At 39.7% G+C, this 24626-nt stretch overlaps 1 protein-coding gene across 1 annotated transcript in view; it reads right to left on the reverse strand.

The window, feature by feature from the left end:
- TOGARAM2 (TOG array regulator of axonemal microtubules 2) overlaps positions 1-13602 on the reverse strand; it is a 123845-nt gene extending 110243 nt beyond the window's left edge. Inside the window, exon 1 of the mRNA XM_042437829.1 lies at positions 13340-13602. The gene's annotated coding sequence lies outside the window, so the exon portion shown is untranslated. The remainder of the gene's footprint in view (positions 1-13339) is intronic.
- Between the last annotated feature and the right edge of the window lie 11024 nt (positions 13603-24626).

The following is a 24626-nucleotide window of genomic DNA, read 5'->3' on the forward strand; positions in this document are numbered from 1 at the left end:
GCTAGCTCTGTTTGAAAAACAAAGTACCCCTTAGGTGTCAGTTCTGGTCCTCTGAGGCCAGAATTACTATGAAACCTTGAGAATATCCATATGTGATTGTACCAGACCCATATAGCTCCAAAGAGTGGTGAGGTTGAAAAATGGTAACAAAGAAATTCATCTAGTTTTTCCAGCCCAAAGGCCCCCTAGTTGAATATTGTCCAGCAACTCAAAAGTACTACCATTCTCACTTTCCATAGAACAGCTGGGCAAGTTTGGAACTTTCTCCGTTTGTGTGCTCTGTGACTCTGTGGCTATACACGGGACTAGTGGTGTTGTGTCTTCAGGTTGACCAGACATCTTCCTTTTCCCAGATATGTCCTACATTTCAACTTTCTGTCCAGGAGGACTTTCAAAATGTCCTCCATTTTGAGCATGACTAAGAAGCATGGATTTAAATTTATATGAATACCCAGCTTGTTGGAGGCAATTAGCTTACACGTTGCAGACCACTTAGAGAGTGCTTAAGTGCACTGCTAAGTGGTATAGAAATGTACTTGCTATTTGTATTTTAGCTTTTATTTGGCAATGTCCTGTTTTTCTGGAATTCCCTATATTTTGTGGTGTCTTGTCTTCCTTTGCTGTGATGACATCTGGTCACCCTGTGCATCCTTCATTTCTGTGTTTGAGACAGGAAGTCAGATCCTGGAAAGATTAACTACTACATTGCTATCTCACTAGGGCATAGAGCTGCAAAAGCCTACTCTTTGCCCCTCTTTCACATTAAAGGTGACCAGTAGTTATACTTTATGTGAGGACAGCTCCCCAATTCCAGTCAGTGTGCAACAAGAAGAGGATTCTTCCTCTGCCAGACAATGAACTTGCTTATGGCATTTCCTCGTGATAGCCTGCCTTAAGCTCTCAACCACTGAAATTTCCAAGTGTTTTGATGAAGATCAGAGACACTGTTCCATGCTCCCTACTAAGTGAACAAGAAAGATAGGGCTCTCTCAGTCATGACACCACTGTTGTAGAATAACCTTCCTAGCCATGTTATTTAAAAGCATGCCTAGCCATCTCATTAAAAAAATAATGATGTGTATCTCCATCTCCCAAATAAATATTATTCAAGGTGGCTCCAACATCTTGTTGCATGGCAAAAATGTAGTTCTTCTAGAAGGCTCTTGGTGATTATAGTTTAATTATCCAGGCAGAGTTGGGTTTTCAGTTTTTAATTAATGGAATTTTTTTTATTTAATGGAATTTGTTTTCAAAATTATGTTGGTTTCTTGTTCTAGGAGTGTTTCTAGTTATTGGTGTTAGCAGTCTTGCATCTTTCTGGAAAAGAAAGAAAGAAAGAAAGAAAAGAAGGGAGATGCATTTTCAAAACCAGGTTGTAGTTGTAGACATGCATTCACCCTCACACATGGAAATACATTCCATTCAACTCACTTGGACTTCCTGAATAGGCCTAAGACTATGCTGTAAATAAAAAGCCAACTGCATGAGTGGGTAGGTGGTCAGGAGATAGAGAGAGCTTGCATGCCCTCCCTAACACACAGCATAAACATGAATTAGAGCCCAGTAAATAAGACCACTTTTTATACAGAACTTCCACTTAACTGAACTGGAGCAATAGAAGGGAATTAATAATTCACCACCAGCAAGCTGGATGGGGCCCTGCAGAGCTAGAGAAGAAAGACTGCAGAATTTTAACAGCGAGAGCATGCTGAGTTCTGAAACAGCCTCCGGTATTACAGAGAAATAAAATAAACTATTGACAGAAACAACATTCCAGGAAAGATGATTAGAGATGCTGCATGCAATATTCACTATTGAACTACTTTGTAAAAACTCTCCATGTTGTTTTTTCAGTTCCTTCCATATTCCACAACTAGAATTTGGCTGCAACAGGAAAAAATCTGAGGGCTTCGTTGGATGCACTGCTATTCATTTATAGGCTCAGAGCACCTGCAAACACTCTGTCATTAGGTAGGCTACTTGTGGACCTCCAAACGTTATTAAACTGCAACTCCCATTAGCTTTAGCCAACAGAGCCAATGGTGAAAGATGGTAGGAGTCACAGTCCAAGAAACACATGAAAGACTATGGGTTCTCCACCGTCCTGGCAGTTGCGGTATAAAACAGCTGCACTCCATCCTGACAGTTTGAGGTAAAACTCATAACAAATAATCTAAACAACCTGCATATCCTCCTGGAGCATCAAAACAAGAATACTGAGTATTTTCAAATCCTGAGAACCAGTGTCAGATTAGTTAATAATTTCAATTCTGCTTGTTCCAAATTCGTACCATTTTTTAAAATTGAGTACAGTGACCCAAGATAGCAATGATAATGTTCCAGGAAATTAAGCACATAAATGCATTTCCTAAAACTCATAGGTCATCTTGTCCATATACCTTGCAGCTTTTTGATTCTACCACAAGCCCTTCCTTCTTTATTCCCTCCCTCCCAAAATAGGTTAGTATAGCTTGACAATGGCAAACCAGGTTCTCTCCCATAGCACCAAACTAGAGCTCCCAAAGCACTAGCTGTTAGCAGTAGTATCACTAAGGTTGGCATCACCTGGTGTGGTACTTCATGTCACCCATCCTGGACCTCCTCCCATCCCACAACATACAAAATCTTTAGCGATAGTTTTTGTATGAATGTTACTCATTAATTATAATTCTTTCATATAATTAACTGAAACAGTAATAGTTGTGACAAAAAACAGCTAGCAAAATTGAAATTCTACCTTTAAATTACAATATCATAAGCATAGCCTCAGTGTATTTACATGTACATAGTTTCATGTGATAGAAGTGTAATTATAAGAGATTATTATATTAAAGAAAATTTTAAAGAAATTTAAAATTTATTTATATTAAATTTAATAACAATAAAAATAAAAATAATAAATAAAACTTTTATTTTGATCCCGCTTTTTGGTGAGACAATCAAAGCGGCATAAAAAGATTAAATACTTCAATATATACATAATATCTCCTCATCCCTTAAAAAAGGATTAAACAGTATAAGGGTAAAATTCAACAATTAAAAACCAAAACGATAACCAATACCAATAACCGATAACCATGGGCCGAGTATCACAAGTGTGTGGAGGGGGAGTCTTGTGTGGCCAAGTATTTTATTCTGGGAAGGCCTGCCAGAAATTTAAATTATATTTAAAATATAATTCCTTTACATTAATTAAATTAAATTTATATTATATAATTATATTAATTTTATTAAATTAATTTTAATCATTTTATTGAATTTAAAATAATACAAAATATGCCAAAAGAATTTAGTTTAATTTAATTTTATTATATTTAATAGAATTCTATTTAAAATTTTGAAATTTAACTGTATGTTTAATTTTTTTCTCCTCCCACTGAGCCTCACTCCACTCAGACCATTTCTTCAGCATTTTAAAGGGACACAGGTGAATGCCACAGCCCATTTCTACCAAAGAAAAACCCCAAACAGATGTTTGAGGAGCAGTGGTGTCATAAATGGCTTTCAGGCACAAGCCTTGTCTGTTGCAGAATGAGGAGTCTATGCTCTTATTCCGCAGGGATCATTGGCCAAAAAGGAAACAGACCAAATACAGGATGTCAGATTCAGTGATGAGAGTAGATTCCAGGAAGAAAGGACTTGAGCTTGTATAATAAGAATCTCAAGAACACATCCTCCTCTGGTTGTGCCTTTATTGGTTTGCCACTTGATCTGCTTACGTGAATACAAATCACATGATATGGAATTGACCCCATTAGCCTTCCTGTGCTATTAATCCAATTAATTGTATATTATTGGCTTAACTGCACACTTCAGCTTTGCAGCCAATTCCCTCAACTTCCAGATGTACCTCCTCTTCAGAGCGAATTCATGCTGATAGCACAGACAGGGAAGTAAGAAGAAACAGGTTCTTAATGGACTCTTAACAGGGTTAAGACAAGACTCTTAATAAAACATCAAAAATGAATGCACACATGAATTTTTTAGTGCAGTTACTCAGATTTGGCCTAAAACGGTATTTTAGACTGAATTTTTGGCATTGGATATGCAAAGCCATTTCTCTACTAATAACAATTTCAAGACAAGAGGGATGAATTCCTTGAATTCAGACTCAGTTTATATAAGGTATATACATTTATTATTTTGGCCACAGAATATTGTGTGCTTTCTGAAATGGTAACTAAGAGCCTATGTCTAAAACATGGGAAGTCCTACTGAATCCATTGAGGCTTGCTTCCAAGTAAATGGTATAAAGTGGAAATTATGAAACAGGCCTGAATGCACTTAACTTCAAAAAAGGCAGTATTTCTAAGAAAGGTAATAAATCGCACCTGCATCTAGCTATTTTATCAGGTCAGAAAAGAGCTTTTTTTCCCCCCAGAAAGAGTTAAATGTTATGCAGTGATGTGACCTGCAATCTGCTGTCATCTCAGGACACAGAGGCTTCAGGAACCTTTCAAACCTGCTGGGTCAGAGTTGACTGTAAGACATCTGTTTTCAGCTATTTTCAATGTTATTGTCAATCTATAACCATTACAAGACTTCTATAATACTGTAGAAGTTACAAACAAGGCAGGCTGCTGATCATTTCTTCAGGCCATTTCATGAAAGGGGAAGGTAATTCTGGCCACAGTGGTTCATTCCTCAGCTACCTCCCAATTCAACTACTGTAGTGCACTCAACATGGGGGTGGCCCTTGAAAAGTGTTCAGAATTTCTAGCTAGTGCAAACTGTAGCAGCCAGATTAGTGTCTAGTGTGCATGTTAGAGATCATATAATACAGGTCTTACAAAAACTGCACAGGCTTCCAATTTTCTTTCAAGCTCAGTCCAAGGCAGTGGTTTTACCTACAAAGCCCTAAATGGCTTAGAGCTGGGATATCTGAAAGACTGCCTCTTCCTGTATGAGCTTGTCCAAAATTTGAGACCCTCAGAGGAGGTCCTGTTAGATGTCCCAACAATTCATGAAGTTAGTTTGGTAGGTATATATAACTCAGCTTTCTCTGTAGCAATACCTCAACTGTGGAACTCCCTAGTCAAGGAAGTTTTAGGCTGGCTCCATCTCTTTTGAACTTCCATGTGTTTTTTTTTTCTTGTGTTTTTTAGAAAAATTTTATTAACTTAAAACATATACATACAACATACAAACTTAATTCTAAACATTCTTCTCAATTTACTTAGCATTAACTTTCTTCCCTTCCAATCAACAATTACATTCAATAGAGAGATTAGTTCCTTGGGTCTTCCTTCTCCTTTCTCCACTCTCTTCTTTTCCAGATCTAACTCCCATATCGTCCCAATCACACTTCAACCTATCATTCTAACATTCATGCGACTTCCATTTCCTCCTCCCGCTGTTTATACGAATCATAACAAATAGTGACTTTCTTATCGTATACACTAACTGTAACTACACTCACTTACATAATAGTGAAAAAACAACAACAAATAAAATCTTTGAGGCCAACCGAGCCTGATCTATTATTAATACAATATCACAAATTAAACACTTTCTCTGAGCGATCTTCTGTATTCTACTATTCATGCTATTAACTATTAAATCCCCTTCAACATAAAATAACATATGTACCATCTTCACTTTAAATATTAAATTACCCACTACTTCATCCTATCAATAATTGTCATTATGTGTCCAAACCTTCTTCAAATACTCTGTTACGGGTTTCCAGTCTTCATCTACTGAATTTGTGGTTTTCCCTCTTATAATTTGAGTAAGTTTATCCATTTCTAGTGCTTCATAGAGGTTGCTTAACCAATCAATTTTTCCGGGGATATCCTCATTCTTCCATTTCTGCGCCAACAGGATTCTAGCTGTAGTGATTGCATAGAATAAGATTTTGCCAATTTTTTTTCCCAATGTTTCATCAAATATATTTAACAAATACATTACAGGTTTCTTTTGTACTGGGGTTCCTAATATTTCCGATAATGTGTCATTAACTATATCCCAGTAATCTCCTATCTTCTTACAAGACCACCAGGAATGGAAGAAAGTGCCAGGATCATTCTTACATTTCCAACATAGGTTACAACTTTTTTTATACATTTTGGAAATTTTCTCTGGTGTCAGGTACCAACGATAGAAAAGTTTATAACAATTTTCTCTGATTCTCTGTGATACAGTATACTTTCTAATATTCTGCCATGCCTTTTCCCATTTTACTAATTCCAGATTATGTCCAATGTTTTGTGCCCATTTTACCATTACCTCTTTAATACTTTCAGTTTCCATATTTACTCTCAATAAAATATTATAGAGTTTCCCAATCAATCCTTTTTTTTCCTGCAATAATGGTTTTAAACACTTTGGATCCTTCTCCCTTCCCCGCACTAGCCAAATGTTTTTTGTCCAATTGGAATCTTTCAAAAATCTGTCTATAGGGAAACCAGCCAATCCCAAAACCTTCCAATTCTAATTCCTCTCGGGTCTTTAGTATCACTCTTCCGGCCTGAAATTTTAGTAATCTTTTATATGTAAGCCAGCTTTCACTTTGTATGGTGTCCCTCCTTTGTAACGATTCTCTAGGGGAGACCCAGTCAGGCAGCTTTTGCACCCAGCGCTTTTTATATCTTTTCCAAACGTTTAACAGAGATCTTCTTATACAGTGGTTATTGATCTCAGGATTGGCCTTCTCTTTATCATAAATAAGGTATGCGTGCCAACTTCCATGAGTTTTTTGATGCTTGAAAGTGCTCTATTTAAACTGTTTTAAAACTGCATTTTAAGACTGTTTTTAAAGATTGTTTTTATACATTTTTAGAGAGCATTTTAATGTGTTTTTAAAATGTGTTTATCTTTGTATTGTTTTAATTGCTTTTATTTGTCTATTGCCTTGGGAGTCTCTGTGGGCTAGGGGGCAATATAGAAATATCATGAATAAATAGACTGGGAGCATATGTTTTATTTACTTATTTATTTATTTTTTACAAGATATCTAACTGATTTTTCAAGGCACCTTTCACTGTCCTCATAAGGCAATTCACAAAAACAAAGCACACACAAAGAGTTATCTTTGAACCCCTCTCATTTATAAGCTACAGGAATGTAGCACGTTACTTAGCCAAACAGTCTGGAATAACAATGTGTTTAAATACTGAAGATTAGCAGTGAGGGACCATCTGCATTACTTTTGAGTACAGTGGTACCTCGGGATACGAAATGCGCGGGTTACGAAATTTCCGGGTTACGAAAAAACCCATTGAAAAAAACTGTTCCGGGTTACGAAGGTTATTTCGGGTTACGAAAAAATTTTTGGTGCTTTTCGGCGCTTTTTCGCACGAAATCGCGGCTTTTCCCCATTAGCGCCTATGGCATTTCGGCTTGCGAATGCTTTTCAGGTTACGAAAGCGGCGGCGGAACGAATTAATTTCGTAACCCGAGGGAGCACTGTATTCCAAAAGTGAGGGCCACCCCATGGCTCTGTCCATGGTACCTGAGATTCTTGCAGCTCTGACAGGTGGAGGAGTGGCCATGAACATAGGATGGCCTATGTCTTTTAAAGAAGTCTAGGGCAGCCATTTTGACATCAATAAATAAATAAATAAATAAAGGGGACTAAGGGAGACAGCAAGATTTGCATATGCTCATTTATGTGTATAGATCCACATTTAGAAATAAATACTGATTATCAAATAATTTGGCTGGAATGCTCGCCTCTTACTCCGTCTTCCTGTTACTGAGAAACTATATGCTTCTCTCCACCCTTTTTGTACATTGATAGGCAACTCATCCCTTCAAGGCCAAATCTGGCTGAAAGTATTCCAATTACTCAGACCTTACAGCACAAATTTAAAACTAAGATGACCAAGATGTAAGGAGTAAAGTAAATGGTGAAGGGCAACCATTACAGAAGATGCCACACCAAGTCAAATCAATATTATTCTGGTATCCATAACCTGAAGATAAGGTACACAGTGGCTCAGTGTTGAAGACACTGACTCTGATGAATGCAAGATCAGCAGGTTGGCAGTTCGATGCCCAGGTGCCATGTGATGGAGTGAACTCCCATCACTAGTCCCAACTTCTGCCAACCTACCAGTTCAAAAGCATGCAAATAAAAGTAAATAAATAGGTACTACTTTGATGGGAAGGTAACAGCGTTCCATGCAGTCATGCTGGCCACATGAACACAGAGTGGTCTTTGGCAATGCAGGCTCTTCAGCTTAGTAACAGAGATGAACACCACCCCCTGCAGTCAGACACAACTTGACAACCTCTTCAAAGGGGAAACCTTTACCTTTACCTTTATTCATAACCCATCTACAAGATATTTGGACTTTTCTACTTATCGGTACTGTAGTTTTGCATTATCCTTATATAATAACAGAAAGAGGATTGTAACTAAAATTTTGAGGAAAATGTCAAAGCTTTGGCTATCATTCTATTTGCTATACAAAACCACTTGGAAGAGATATGGCTGCTAACAGTTCAGTTATGGCCTCTCTGTTACCATTAAGCCTTTGAATGGTTTCAAAGCACATTTTGAAATGCCAGGATGGATCAGTCCCACTCATATGGTACAATGAGCAAGCAATTGTTCAGTTCTGGCTTAAAACAAGGGTGGGAATCATCCAGCCAGGCAGATGTTGTTGTCGTCTAGCCATTGGGGAAGAATAGTAAGAGCTGCAGCTGTACATCTGGAGGAACAGATAATTCCTACTCCTGTCATCAAAAATTTCACTGTATAAAATCCACAAAGAATGTGCCAATCATGCTGGCAAATCTGTGCAGGCTTTGAACTGAAGTGTCTCCTTTAAAATAGATGGCCATTTTCATTTATTTTAAAGGGCATCTTGCTAGGATTATTGAGACACATTCATATCTAAAAACTTGCCTCCATTTGTTAAATTAGCAAGAGGAACTCAACTTGGTCATGATCTCAGTCATGATACAAAGACTGAGAAACTCACTCAATATGGGTTCTCCTCCTTCCTTTTCAATATGTGTTTTTCCTCTTCCTCCTTTTCAGTACAAAATCATCTGAGTAAGCATAAAGTGTTGGTCATTCATATGCAGGGGAAATGGTCAGGCAACCTCACCAGAGAAGAGTGTTATTCATACCCACAAATGAAAAGGACAGAATAACAAGGAATTTGTGGATAGGGCATGACCCCCACCAATACTTTCCTCACAACTGCTTATATTTTCAGCAGCAACATACATTCATTATGTGTAGATGGAGGAAAATATGATTATCATGGTTGGAATGTCAAAGAGCAAGGATATGCCAGACTTGACTCTCAGCTCAGAGCAGCACAGTAGCCTGAGCTTTGCCCTATGAGATCAAATAGTTGTTTGTTTGTTTGTTTGTTTGTTTTTAAAAGGGCCTTTATTCATAATTATCATAATTCTTTAAAATGTCTTTATCTTCTCAACTGTGCCTTGAAGTAAATGGGCTTAGTAGCAATGAGCCCATATTATCCAATGTACCCCAGTCCACCCACAACACAAGAAATCACCATATTTAAACAGACTACCATGATTAACTTCATTTGTTGATCTGTTGGACTAATTTCTCCTACACAAACCTGTTTGCAAATGAAGATGGCTATAGAGGTGATACAGGTGGCAATGAGCACCAGACTTGTGGCACTGCCTTGTTTATGAAATGACCTCAACAGTGAGATTCACTAGTTTCCTTCTCCATTGAATTTTAGTTGCCAGGCAAGGTTTTTGTGTTTGTTTGTCCAAGCAGTGCAACAAGTAATTTTTAAATAATTGACAAAGTTTCAATCATCAGTTTTAATTTCTTCTCTGTTGGATCCCTTGGCAGGAGAAAGCCAAATATAAACTGAATGGATAAATAAATAAATATTATCAATTTGTTTCTCTTATTGATCATCATCTTTTAAATTATGCCTGATGAGATGGATTCAAACGAAAAACCATGATGTCCATTCAGAAACTTAGGGGAAAAGCCCTGGTAGAGCAGTGGTTAAATGCCAGTACTGTAGCCACAATGTTGTGAGTTTGGTCCCAGGCAGGCTCCAAGGTTGACTCAGCCTTCCATCCTTTCGTAGGTTGGTAAAATGAATACCCAGAATGTTGGCGGAAATTGGCTTACAGATTGTAAACCACTTAGAGAGTAATGAGTTCACTATTAAGCAGTATAGGAATGTAAATGCTATTGCTATTGCTATGATTGAATAATGCATATAAATGCATTCTGATTGATTGGCTCATTGGAAAGCATAGACGTGCATTCCACTCCTGTCACCCTAGCTCACCCCTTCACTAACTGCGTGAGTCCTGATGGCACAGTGGTTAAATGCCTGTACTGCAGCCACTCACTCACAAACCATAAGGTTGTGAATTCAGTACCAGCCAAGGGCTCAAGCTCGACTCAGGCTTGTAACCTTCTGAGGTCACTAAAATGAGTAACCAGCTTGTTGGAGGCAATTAGCTTACAGTTGTAAACTGTTTAGAGACTGCTTAGTTCAGTATGAAGCGGTATATAAATGAAGATGCTATTGCTATTGCTATTACATCCACAATAGGCTTTAGAGTAGAACTTAGAGAAATTACTTTTTCATATCACAGTTCCCAGCATCATGCTGGACCAGGGATTAAGGGAATTGTGGTCCCAAGAGTAACATTTCTGAGCTCTCTAAAGGGCACTCTCCTGGTAAAAACTCTGAAAGCAGATAAAGTTTCAGTGGGATTTGCAATCATCAAAATAAGGGCTTCAGTGACCCCCTTGATTCATTGCCCCATCCTGTGACTGACAGAATAAACAGAACAAATGATAATCAAATGAACTATTAGGTGCACTTTGTTAATTGTCAGTGTATCCTATTGGTTATAGCAGGGATGGAGTAACATGCAGATTGCACTACAGGGGGTGGGATGGGGAGAGGGTGAATGCTTTTCTAGAAGCATCCTACAAGCCTGTAATAACAGGAATTCATTTTTTCTCTTTTTTAAAATATATTTTTATTAGACGCATAGCATTTCTAAATATAAGAACAACATATAAAGGACACAAAAGAAAACACAATACACAGGGAACAGGCGGGAAACACATGTGACTTCTTACTCCTTAACTAATGGTTATAAATGCTAGGTAACTTGCGTCCATTGCAGTGATTAATTGATTCTACTTCTGCATTTGAAATGCAAGCTAATCCATTATAACAATTGAAAATAATTAGACAAATGTGCACTTAAATTTCCATGTTCTTTCTATTAATTCTAATAAGAGTCTCTGTCGGTATTTCTTAATTCTGCCTTATTATTTAATACTTATTCTACAATATAGACCATCATGTAGCAATTCACCTTTGACTGTTTCCCAGAAGTGAGTATGTATCATACACTTAGGACAGCAAAAGGAAGATGGAGACTCCTACTCCGTGTGTGTGTGTGTGTGTGTGTGAGAGAGAGAGAGAGAGAGAGAGAGAGAACACTTTCCAGCTGACTTCCTCTTAAGATGGCTAGATAGGAAACCTTTGGACACTCCAGTAGAGGTCTATCTGTCAACCAAGCTTCTATCAACCATAGAAGTACTAGTTTTAATGAAAACCTCAGTAAGGAAGCTCATTAGGTGACACTGGGCCAATGACAGTCTCCCACTCAGGAATGGCAATAAGGTGGAATTACTTATGCAGTCGGCCTTCCACATTTGCAACTTTCAGATTTGTGGTTTTGACTATTTGTAATTTGCAGCTGCTGCTTAACAAGGTCGACCTCTTCATCCCTCTCCTCCCTCCCCTCCCTCCCAGCCTGTCCAAAGCAAAACTCTATATTCCCCATTTTGCACATTCCACATGTCCAAATTTTGAAATGTTATTTTCATTTAGTTTTACTTTGCACATTCCTCATTTCCAAGTCTGGAAACAAGGAGGATGCAAAGTTTGACAAAATAGAAGGGGGTGGAGAGAAGGTGGATCCTTTGCAGTTGTAGCTGCTAACTTCAGATTGAAAGTGGAAGCACTTTGGAAATGTGGGAGAAGCTCTGTGTTGTAAGGTTGCAAAGAAGGTTATGGGTGGTGCTCTTTGCCATTCACATTTGGGGAATGCTAACGTGTTTGTGGTTTTTCCACTTTTACAGAGGCCCTCTGCCCCAACCCCCGAAATGTGGAGGGGTGAGTGTATTACTTATAAAATAGCATAATGAAATTAAAAATGGGGGGGGGGGGTGGATTTAAAAGGGTGTGACCCTTTTACAAACCCAAATGCAGCCCCTGGTCCCACCACAACTACCCATCTTTGATTTAAATAAATTGCACTCCCTACTCACTTTTAATATTAAGAAAATACCTCTTTTTTTTTTCAAAGCCAGAATGTCTGGGTTTCTTACTTTAGAATTTCTGGCAATACACATAGAGCCCAGGAGATCCCAGAGGCAGAAAATTGTCTCCCACATTTGGTACAGTTGCTCACCCTGGGATAGAGATGGACTAGGACCAGAAGGAATGGAATGCAAATCCTTGCTCAGTTACAAAACTCATTGGGTGATACTGGGCCAATGAAAGAGGAACTTGTTAACAGTAAGAGCTGTTTGACAGTGGAACACACTCCCTTGGAGTGTGGTGGAGTCTCCTTCTTTGGAGGTCTTTAAGCAGAGGCTGGATGGCCGTCTGTCGGGGATGCTTTGGTTGTGATTTCCTGCATGGCAGAATGGGGATGGACTGGATGGCCCTTGTGGTATCTTTCAACTCTATGATTCTATGAACCTACCACTCAGGAATGGCAATAAGGTGGAGGGAAGGATCACATATACTATGTTGAGGTACTGGCAGAAAAAGAAAATGCAATACATTCAATTTACACACAATACCGATTGGAACATTTTGATGTTCTTGTTAAATTTTAAGCCACCTTCCCCAACCTGGTGCTTTCCAGATGAGTTGGATTACAATTGATAGCTGTAATCCTGCCAATGTAGAGGGCACAAGGTACAGAGATCTATGGAAGTCTTAACTATAGAGTTGCACACATCTCTGACGAGAGCTCCTTTTAATCCAGACTGTAATTGGCCTCTTACCAGCCACAGCCACACATATTCATGTCCAACACACAAAAAAGTGAACACCCTTTTAACGAGGAGAATTTCACATTTACTGCCTCCCACACTTTCTAGATGTCAACGTAGATCACAGCCATGCACTGCGGTGCATTTGAGTGCACTCTGCCTGGCATGCTACTAGCTATTACAACACTTAAAGAGTCCCTTAAGAAACAGCTCACTTCAGAGCAGTAAATAAATCCTATTCAGCCACAGTTTTCTCAGACAGCTCCAAGCGACTTGGCAATAGGCAAGGACCACAAAGCAAAGGGAACAGATGCTGCAACAATGGTTATAAGCAAGGAAACCTACCTCCATCTTCATTTTAGGCATTCCAGTTAACTCCTCAAGAGCTTGTTTAATTTGTTTACAGTGGAGTCTGAGGCCTGACTTTGGGATTCAGCATTCCTCAAAACATCTATCACCCCATAGCAACCCTCCCCACTTCCTAGAATTTTTGCTAGGGGAAAAACCTGTTGCCACTTGCTACAGAGTTAAGCTGCCTGCCAGCACAGAAAGAGATTCATTAATGCCTTTGGCAAGTCTGATCTGATTGGCTCCTTTTTTTAGGCATTTGGCACACAGGATGCAAAGAGATCTGTGGGACTTGGGTGTCAGGGGAGATCAGGCGACCTGCCAATAGATTCGCTTTAAGAAAAATGAGAAGGAGAGCCAGTACAGGATGCCAAAGGAATTTATAATCAAAAGTCAAAGCAGTGATGCCCAAAGGCAACACTAATAGATTCTGGGTGTGGAGGGGGGGACTCACATTTACTCTTTCCTTTTTGGTTTTGTTAGTTTACTTCATTTCATTTTATTAAGTTACTAACAATATGACATGGTGATATGGATAGAGTTTTAATTGATAAAATTGCATAATGATTTATTTGCTGAGTATTTACTGTGTATAATAGCAAACTGCTAAATTACAGTAATCCCTTGAGATTTTAGACATGGTAGCTAAACATAAGTCTTTTTTTTAGCAGAACAAATAAGAAATACACAAAGCTTTATTCATTATTTCTCCATCCCACCCCCAAAATCAGTGCTATGTGAAGTCTTTGGTTCACAGGATCATAACATGGAAAAAATAAAGGTAAATTCCTAAGTGAGTTGCTCTTTACAATTCAGCTAGAGCATCACTCTCAGGGTCCATTTTTGACTGTGAGGGAGGTGCACATTCAACACTGTCATTGATGAAATGAATAAATGAGGTTGAAAGAAACTTAGTTCTGTCTGATCATTTCTAATTTTTGTATAGTAGATGTTAGCTTTTCCATAAGCGTTGTTTCATTTCGCAATTTTTTTTTCTACCAGACTTCAGTCAACAAGTGCTCCAGATTTTCCAGTTCTGAACCAATCTTGCAGTTGTAGCCCCTGCTAAAAAGTAACCAGGGCCCTATTAACACTACATGACTATAGCACTATTAAAAATAGTAAATTAAAAATATTTACAACAAAATATTTAAAACAATTAAGAATCCACACATTAAATACCATAAAATCATTTTAAAGCCATATAAAAGTTAAAAATGAATAAAACGCACATGTGTGCTTAACCGTTAAAAGCTTGCTTAAATAAAAATGTCTTTGTCTGCCAGCAGAAAGAAAGCAGGGACAGATCCAGTCTAGCCTTCCACAGAAGGAAGTTCCAGTGGTTGGGAGCAAGCTCCAGGTCTTCCATGTTCCAGACCCAGCTTCATTGGAACCCGCAATTCATTTGAGATGTGATGCTGAAGAAGAATGCTGAGGATACTATGGACAGCTAAAAAGACAAATAAATGTGTCCTTGAATAGATCAAGCCTAAAATCTCCCCGAAGATGATGAAAATGAGGCTGTTGTACTTTGATCACATCATGAGAAACCATGACTTATTGGAACAGAAAATAATGCTAGGAAAGGTGGAGGGAAATGGAAAGCGAGAAATGCCGCATGGATGGGCTATTAAGGTGGTCATGGGTATGAATTTACAGGACACAAGGAGAGCAGTGGAGGACAGGGAGTCTGGGAGATGTCTCATACACAGAGTCACCATGAGTTGGGATCAAACAACAAACAAAAATAAAGTAGTCGGCACTAGATTTTGTCTGAAGATCAATACAGCCACCCCCATACTTTTTCCCTACAGGCGAAACTTTAATGTATGAATTCGAATGCTGCTGGACTCTGGGAACCATTCACATTACACAATTATAGGACTGTGATTCCATGTTAAGTGCCATAGCTGCATCCTATAGAATCTTGGGATCTGTAGTTTATTACATTCTGGCTGAAAATTCTAAATATGTATCCTCCTACGTGCAACTATAAACCCAGGTATTTTATAAAATGGAACCATGACAGTTAAAATGGAATCATAGGCACATTACAGACCACCCTAAAGCGGGCAGTCTGCCGCCACCGTCATTAGCTATGCCGAGAAGCCCTAGTGGCCAGACCGCGAGGCTTCCCGGCGCAGCTAAAAAGGAGCGCCGAAATGGAGCTCCTTTTTGGCCCCTGGAAGTGGCGCCGCAAGGTGCGCACTCACGGCGTCACTTCCACCGCACCACATCGGGACGCTGTGTGTCCAAGATGTAAATATGGCGGCGCCCGTGTGGACGGGCGCTGCCATTTACTACGTGCTCTGCGCATCCTAGGAACAGGGCCAGTTAGGAAGGTGAGACCCTTCCTAACCCTAGCACGCCCCTTCCTAACCCTAGGATGCACGGAGCGCATAGTAAATGGCGGTGTGTAATGCACCATAGTGTTCTAATTGTGTAGTGTGAAAGGAGGTTTAATACTTACTTGCATGAATAAAAAATATGCTCAAATAAAGCTGTAGTCTGTGAATGATGCTTGAGTTTCTCAATGCTAATTCTAGAATTTTTTACTCTCAGATATGAAGCACATGATTCCCCACCTCAGTGGGAAAGATCCCTGTCCACCCAATTCAGTGGTTTAAGTTTTAGCATCTACTGACTCAAGTCTTTGACAAATCTCTACCTAAATTTCTACTTGCTGATCTCGCAGTTACTCCCAGCACTGTAATCAATAACATTTAATTTCGCCAAGCTTCATAAACAATGCTGACAAGTAATAGCAGCAGCAGCAGAGGAAGGATCAGATAAACACCCCAGACACAGAGATGGGTAGATATACACCCCAGCAGCAGTGGCAATCAGTAATACACCTCTGAGTAATGACAGGCCTAACAGTATATAACCAAGAATTAGACAGGGAAGGCTCAACAAATCATTACATTTCCAGAGCTGTAAAATACAGGGTGTCGGCAGAGACTATTCAAGGACTAATTGGAAAGGAAAAAAGGGGAAAGGGGTTTCAAACCTCTATCTAAATGGTTGCTTCACACATTATCTAATTCTGCACAAACAAGGTATTTCTGTGGAGAAATTTATAGAAAGGCAGTAGGCTGAAAATAAATCATAAGGTTTGATGAGGTGACTGTTTTTCACAAGTCCTGTGTAAGAAATCATTTTCCATACCTACACACAGATTGTCAGAGCTGGGAGGTAACTAATTAAAAATAATGGTACTTTTAATGAGTTCCTAACTAACTAGTAATTAAAATAACCTAAAGGCACCAGATCCGTCTGATTGTGGAAGCTCAGCAGGGTCAGCTCTGTTTAGTTCTTTGGATGGGAGACCACCAACAAATACCAAGTGCTGTAGGTTATATTTCAGAGGAAGGAACTGGTAAAATCACCTGTGAGCATTCCTCACCCAAGAAATCCTTTGAAATTCATGGGACCATAATAAATCAGCAGGTGATATGGAGGCACATATGCACACATACACAGAGTTGTGACAACAAAGTCATAAATGTGGAGGAGGAACATCACGATTCAAGTGCTGGCTCATGCTGCTACATTTGGATGGTTTGGTTTGGTTTGGTTTTTTAGGTAACTAAAGTTCTCCTTTAGAGAAACAGGAAAACAACATTGGCCAAACTAGTTTACAGATTCTAAGACTTAACATTCAATAAAGTAACTTTTCTAAACTACTTTCAACTCACTAGGTTAAGTGATCACTGAAGCTTTTTAAGAATTTTAACTTCAACTAAAATGAAAAGGGAAGAGGACGTCAAATATTTTCCTGCTATAACCAAAATAGATCTCCTTAAATTCATATTAAATTCACATTTTTCTAGTTGCGTTCAGCTAAAGGGGATGGTGTTCATACCAGTTACTGAGCAGAAGAGCCAGCATTGTCAAATATGACTCTGTGATCATATGGCCAGCATGACTGCACAGAATGCTGTTACTTTTTTACCAACATGATACCTATTTATCTATTTACTTTTACATGCTTTCAAACTCCTAGGTTAGCAGAAGCTGAGACTACTGATGGGAGTACTTGGGTCTCAAACTGCTGACCTTGCAATCATCACAGTCAGCATCTTAACTGCTAAGTCACCAGATAATATGAAGTAAACTTATATTACAATACACCTGCGCACTATACAGTATGTGGCTTTCAGATTACACTGAAACCACACTGCAATAGAAAGAATGGTGTGAGCCCCCATGGCACGCGCACACTGCTGCACCGCTGCACCCAAGCCCCAATATAATGGGGATCGAGCATACATGTTATTCGCCTTATATGGGAGGGGTGGTGGTGTCTGGAATGGATCCCCCGTGTAAGGCAAGGGTCCATTGTACTTATCAACTAAAACAAAAGTTTTATTTAGGGACTGAAAAATAACATTCAACTTCATATTTTCAAGAATATGTGGACATTTTCTTAAGGTATCTAGAGGGACTCTAGTTGAATCCAATATTTCTCTTTTTTTAAAAAAAAATCATTTATTTTGAGGGATTTATACCCTGTCATTCAATAAAATTCCAAGTTCTTGGATTAAATTCCCATTTTACATGTTTAAAAAACATAATAGAACATCTTGTACATAAAAACATAGACATTAAAAATGATCAGGCATCTAGTTTAAAAGGGAAAATCAATAGGAAAAGAAAGAGCCCCCCAAAAGTCCTAGTCACAGTGAAATTAAAAATTGAATTAAAAAGCCTTAAGAGGGGTGATATTTGCTTGCCAGTAAAATGACATGAGACTAGGCACCATGTGAGCCTCCACAGAAAGAACATCCCACAATTGAGTGCCACCCTTTCCACAATTACCTCTGGGTTTTTTTTAACAGCCAAAACAGCTGAAATTGAAAACAAAAATTTTGGTCACTGGAAACACATTGGGCATGGAGTTAAATACAGCCTTCTAATGCAATTGCTAACTCCTTTTCTAGAATCGGCATTCCCAGTAACAGTGAAATGAACATTAAATCATGCCACTGTCCCAGAGAACCTATCCAGAATAATGCTAAAAGCTGCTGAGAATTGAGAAGAATCAACAGGGTGGCACTCTCCCTGTATCATGGCATGAGGGCAACAAAGGCATCTTAATGCCAAAACCAAAACAAGGAGTTCTTCCTAACCACTTCTCCTTCTTCTGTTAGGGCATAATATTATGTGCAGTTGTCCCTCCACATTTTCAGCTTTGACTTTGTGGATTTGATTAATACTGTATGTTATCTCTAGGAGTTTCTAGGTCTTCCAGTATGACTCTGCCATAAGTTGACCTTAGTCAGATTGGAGGACTTAGAGATTCCTAGTGAAAACACTTTTCTAGGCATTTGTATGTCTGTCAGCCCAATTCTATGGTCACTTTCTACTGGATGCTGACCACAGAGTTGTAGAGGAAGTCCTAGAGATTCCTAAAGAGGTGTGTTCTCTGTTTAAAAGAAATAGTGTATTTTACTTGGGGTTTTCCCACTTTCATGGGGGTCCTGTGGCCCTAACCCTAGTAAAAGTGGAGGACCCACTGTACTTTGAGAGTGAAGCCTTATCTGCACTTTCCTTTTTTTAATCCACATCAAAATTTAGCAGACATGAATGCATTTTATGTTTTAAATCCATCCAAATTTTCTGCACACCTAAAAGTGAGAGAATACAGCCAAATGATATGATCACTGCCTAAAGGCACACACTCTCCCAAATCACCTTGTTATGGCAAGGTCTGGAGCTATCAACAAGAGCCAAGGTTCCTTTTGGGTAGCTCTAGCCAAGAATTTAAGAATATGCACCATTTCTCTTGTGGGGAAGACAAAAGAGGTTATGGAGGAGGGGGAGGGAACCTCTCTCCAGTAATAAATTGCTACAATGCAGATATTAGAAGCAACAAATTCCTTCAAGCAAGATATTTAAGTGTGTATGCATGCCTGTGAGACGTTTCAGTTGAACTTACCTCAGTCAAAAATGTTGAGAAGGAAACAACTGGTCTTGTTCAACTGGATCCAAGAGGCTCTTCAACTCTCAGCTTGTGGATGTGGGGATGAAAGAGATTCTTGTTGATGCCAGTCTCTCACAGCAACTGTTGCCATAGTTATAAATCATTTCTTATTGCCCCCACTGGATAGTCACAGAAAATAAAGGATGGATTTACTAGGTACAAGCAACTGTAATGCACATAGAAGACTGGCTCCCCTTCTTGAAGTGTGTAACACTGTGGAAAGTCAGCAAACACCAGTCAGTTCTATTGCCTGTACTTCAGAAAACCAGTAAAAAAAAAAAACTCTGGATGATGCTCTGTTAATAATGAGAGTTTCTAAAGTCACAAGAGAAGAGAACAGGAAAGCCTATCAGCTCTTACCTACAAGCTCTTTTTCTGGAGCAAAAAGGGGTAAAATGGTGTGAGAAGGGATGGATTGAGATACATCAACACCAACCCTTAGGAGCCACAGAAGAAGTTATTTTGCCCTCAGAAAGTGGATTGGGCAATTGCCAGATGTCTGGGTTTCTCCAGACAGGGAAAATGTATTCGAGGTTGTAATATCTGCTGTTATAGTGCTCAGGTTATTGGATGATTTTTTAAAATATCCAATGTTTCTCTTGTCCATGTCAACTGTCTGGCAATTCCTAGCACCAGCTACATTTTCCTCCCACCTTCAATTAGTTGGTTTTTTAAAAAAAATTCTGAGACTTAGGCCCTGTCCAGATGGGCCTTTAAGTACATCCTGGCGATGTACTAGGGTTGCCTTGAGGCGTTGCTTATATACGCCCCGCAACCCTTGTACGTGGCCAGGATATCAAAATGGCGGTGCCCTATCTACATGGGCACCACCATTTTGACCTAACGGCCACGCCGCATCCAAACGGTACAGCTGTTATGTCTTGGCGCCACTGCAGGGCGCTTGTGGTGCCCTTTCAGCTGTGTGAGAAGGAGCTCCGTTTTGAAGCTCCTTCCGCCACACGTATCGCTGGCGTGGCCTTTAAACGTCTGCACCAGCGATACAAAGAGAAAGGGGCCGAGTGGCCCCTTCTCCCTTTCCCCGCCACTGTCGGGGTGTCCTTGGGGCATGAAGCCCCAAGGACACCCCTTTCCAGGCCACGGGGAAGCGGCATTTTGCCGCTTCCCCGAGGCCAGGAAAAGCGGCGGATCAGGGCCTCCAGGGCTGCCGCTGTGGCAGCTGAGGCCCTGATCCGTCAGGGAAAGGGGTGGTCTGTATCCTGCCTTTGATGAACAATATGTTTCCTTTTCCTTTCCTATTTAAAAAAAGAAGTTCTAGTTCTCTAGTGCATAAGAGAAATAGCACTTTTGCAATAAAACCATTTTTTTAAAAAAATTGAGAGAGGGAGAAATTTGTCCTTCAAACCATTAGACTACCCCTGCAAACCACACACCTGTTTAACAAAACATTTGGAAGTTCTGTAATGTAGATACAAGAAATCACTACGAACAGCCTCAAAAGAAATTGGAATGAATGGAGACAGAGTCAGCAGCAACCACCAGGGGTGCATCCACTGGAGAAATAATCCATTTTGGCACCGCTTTAACTGCCCAGGCTCAAGGCTATGGAATTCTGGGAGTTGGAGTTTGCTGTGGGGCCCAGAGTAGAGTTCCCCTCCGCTCAGGCCCCACAACAAAATCCAGCTCCCAGAATTCCATAGCCTTGAGCCAAGGCAGTTAAAGCAGTGCCAAAATGGATTATTTCTCCAGTGTGGATGCAGCCCAGGAAAGCCCAAGGAGCTTTAATTGCAAGAATATATGCTTGCTGAGACCAGTCTAGAAGAGTCCTGTATCTACGTAAGAAAAGATAGCAAATAACAAAATACATTCCTATCATAATGCACTCATGGAGTTGTAGGGTAATGTCTTTCAAAGCTTGGGAAAGCTATTCTTTGTTTACACTATAGGTTCCAAAATCCCCTAGCTGGTGAGTAAAGCTCAAGTTTTCCCTCACATTGTAATTTGGAAAAGAAATTATTTTTGTTGTTGTTGTGTATTATTATTATTATGTTTATTTATACCCCGCCTTCCTCCCAGTACAGGGTTATGTACCTTCAAGCTGTTTCTGATATACAGAAGGCAAACCTATTAATAATTAAACATAAATGGGAGGAGAGGAGGAGCAGATAGTAAGAGTGTATGAAGATTGTTCAACTATATGTCTACTAAAATGAGCATGCAATTTTTAAGCCAAGGTTCAGAAAGCCAGAATTGAATGAATCCAGTTAACATATCCTAATGTATCTTAGGATACATTATATGGTTAATGTATCCTAATGTACCTTAGGATGTATCTTAGGATACGTTATGGGGAAAAGGGAGAACAGAGCAGAATGAAGCTTGTCAAAACCAGAAACACACCAAAGAAAAGAAAGCTGAGGATTCTTGGGATGCCAAATTCCATGCCAGATCACACATTTGCATAACAACATGAAGATTCTTAAAGAACACAATTTATCTACAAATTTTGTCACTTTGTCATTCTTGTGAATTAATTGTTTTCACCTTCTAATATAGAAAGAACTGTTTTGTTGCAAGTGTGCAAGTTACATACATCCAAGTTTGTCTAAAGTGCAACCAGTTAGAATGATTTGATAACAGAATTTTATATCTTTTGTTCTAGCAGTGAGGTTTCCTAGTAAAGTAAATGTTATGCCAAAGAATATCAGGAGAGAGAAGACTCTTCCGAGCTGTTTAACTTAAGGGTCTTAAAGTGACTGTGGCTCATGAGATTACACAACCAGTGGAAAGTTTCTATATCTGACCATGCGTTCCACTGCATTCACACTTCCCATGAGGTCCAGTTACATACAACCCCAGGAGTCTTGTTTATACTGCTGGAGTGAGGAGTAGCAAGGGATTCAGAGACTGGAGGAAGCACTGAATACATTCTGGCAAAGATAAGAACTTGTTATCAAGGCTACTGTCCAGATTTTTTTTTCTTGAGGACTTTGTGGGGAAAGCAAAACTTCAGCTTCTCTAGAGCAAGTGAGAAGCAAGCCACCAAAGAGGCCCAAGAGCTTTGGAAGACCAGATTAGGCCTCTTTCCCTGCTGCCAAACAGTGCAAAGTGTGTCTAGTACACTGAACAGAAGTGATAATAAGTTGTCTGCAGTTCCAGCTAGCTGTTTCCAGGTCAGTGGAAGTGGAGAATTTGCTTCAGTTCTTAGCGTGAACTATAGAAGGAACTATCCAAGGTACTGGATACCAAAATAAGTTCAGCACCTCAGTTAGCTTGTTTATATTACAAATTGAAACCCAGAGCAGATTCACTGTTCAAATGACATGAAAGCCACCAGCTGCCACCAGTTATACTTGTCCATAAACAAGAAAACAGTTGACCCAGTGGTTGAAATGGCAGCAAGAAATTCAGCAAAGAAATGAAAACTTGCCCATAGAATAGAAAAGGGGTGTATGTTAACAAGGGTGCTTTACAGACCGCTGCTTTGCGGTGGTCTGCTGGTGCTGCTGTTTGCTCCGCAAGGAGCTGCAGCAGCCAAACCGCGCGACTCCCTCGCGGGGCAAAAAAGAAACTCCAAAATGGAGCTTCTTCCTGCGGCACACTTATGACGTCGCGAGGGGCCAATGGCGCCCTCGTGACATCATAAGCGCCGCGTGACGTGCGGACACACGGCGGCTGTGTGGAACGGCCGCTGCCATATTGTACGTATTGACTACGTATTAGGGTTAGGAGGGTGTGGAAGCACCGCCCCTTCCTAACCCTAATACGTATGCAATACTTATTTTTTGGTGGTTTGTAACCCGCCAAGGTAGCCTTTGTTATCTCTGTGGTGGCCTAATAGTTTCTGTATGAAAGAAATGTAGGAACTTGTGATGTCTTCCCCCTCACCTCCTCACTTTATTATAACCACTCTAGCTCTTCTACACACCTGCCATAATTTTCAAACTTAAGATATTAAAACACTCTCATGACAACTAAATTGAAAACAAACAAAACTTAGTATTGATTGTATTTGCACAACAGGGTCAAGGTGGTGGGTGGCTGTCCCTGAAAATCATACCTTTCCCAAGGATAGTTTGTTACCAGAGCTGAGAAGAATGTACTAAAGAAGCCAGAGACCAAAATCCAGGGGGGAAAGAGTAATGCTCTGATGATCAAGCAAGTGCAAGTGCTGCAAGGACTGAGCAATTATAGCAGACCAGACCTACCCCAGTTACAGGGTCCAACCTACAGACCTTGATTCATCATGCATAAAACAGGCCTTGGTCCATAAATTCACCGGATCAAGGTCTAGGATCTCTGGCATTTCTGCAAAATTCTATGAAGGTTTTTATGGTGTTTTGTCTCCATTTATTATATTATCAACATCCCTCGTTCTATTTGTCTTCCTGTAAACCTATGGATGAATCTATAATTGATGTCATTTACTTCATTTAATTTTCATTTTGACTCTAGATATATTTTCTAGGGGTTTTTTTGGTTAGCATTACTACACGATTATGTATAATTTCTCTATCTGTATTATCTTCATAAAAACAGTTCTGTGAAAGTGATCCTAGGTCAGAATCTTAAGGTTTGTCTATTACACTCCCAGTGTTACCAGTGAATTGGCCCAAGATTGGTCCCAGGTAACTGGAGAGGGAGGAAGTAGCATGTGATGCCAAACATAATTACACCTAGATGAATTCAAAATCCCTTGGGAAACTCTTTCTGGTCTATGCTGTAAAGGGAGGGGTGGGAATTATAAGTGCTTGATTATAGTGGCAGTGAAAAAATGGTTTACATATAAGTGGAATGGTAACTCTGTTCTGAGTTTGAGTCCACATTTAAAAGAAGCAAGGTAAATTGCTGAACCTGTTTGGAGGACAGGTTATGGCAACCTGGGTAGTTCCTTTGAAGTTTTGCTTAACCCTGGACTGGATTCACCACCACCACCATTGACACGGAAGCATCACCTACCCTCATTTGATCATCCAAAATGACTTGGAAGAAGGAAGGAGAGCAACTCCTTTGCTTCTTCACTAAGGCCTTCCTGCAAGTTTTTTTCCCTGTACTTCTGCTGTAATTCAACATTAACAAAACTTTTTTCAAACTTAGCACAGACAATCTATAAAACACTCAAGCACACAAATACCCAAGGAACTGGTGTTGCAGAAATTGAACATGATAAACCCATCCAATCATCAGTCCAGCAGTTCAACTGCTTGACAGGTAAGAAGAATGTCTTGATTAGACAGAGGATGGTGAGAAAGTTCACTGCACTTTTGGAATGCAGAACATTCCAGGGGGAACCAGGAAGCAGGCCAAATTTAGAAACGGCCCAAGGTTTACAAAGCTTTC

Source organism: Sceloporus undulatus, chromosome 1 (assembly GCF_019175285.1).
Source record: "Sceloporus undulatus isolate JIND9_A2432 ecotype Alabama chromosome 1, SceUnd_v1.1, whole genome shotgun sequence".
NCBI lineage: Eukaryota > Metazoa > Chordata > Lepidosauria > Squamata > Phrynosomatidae > Sceloporus > Sceloporus undulatus.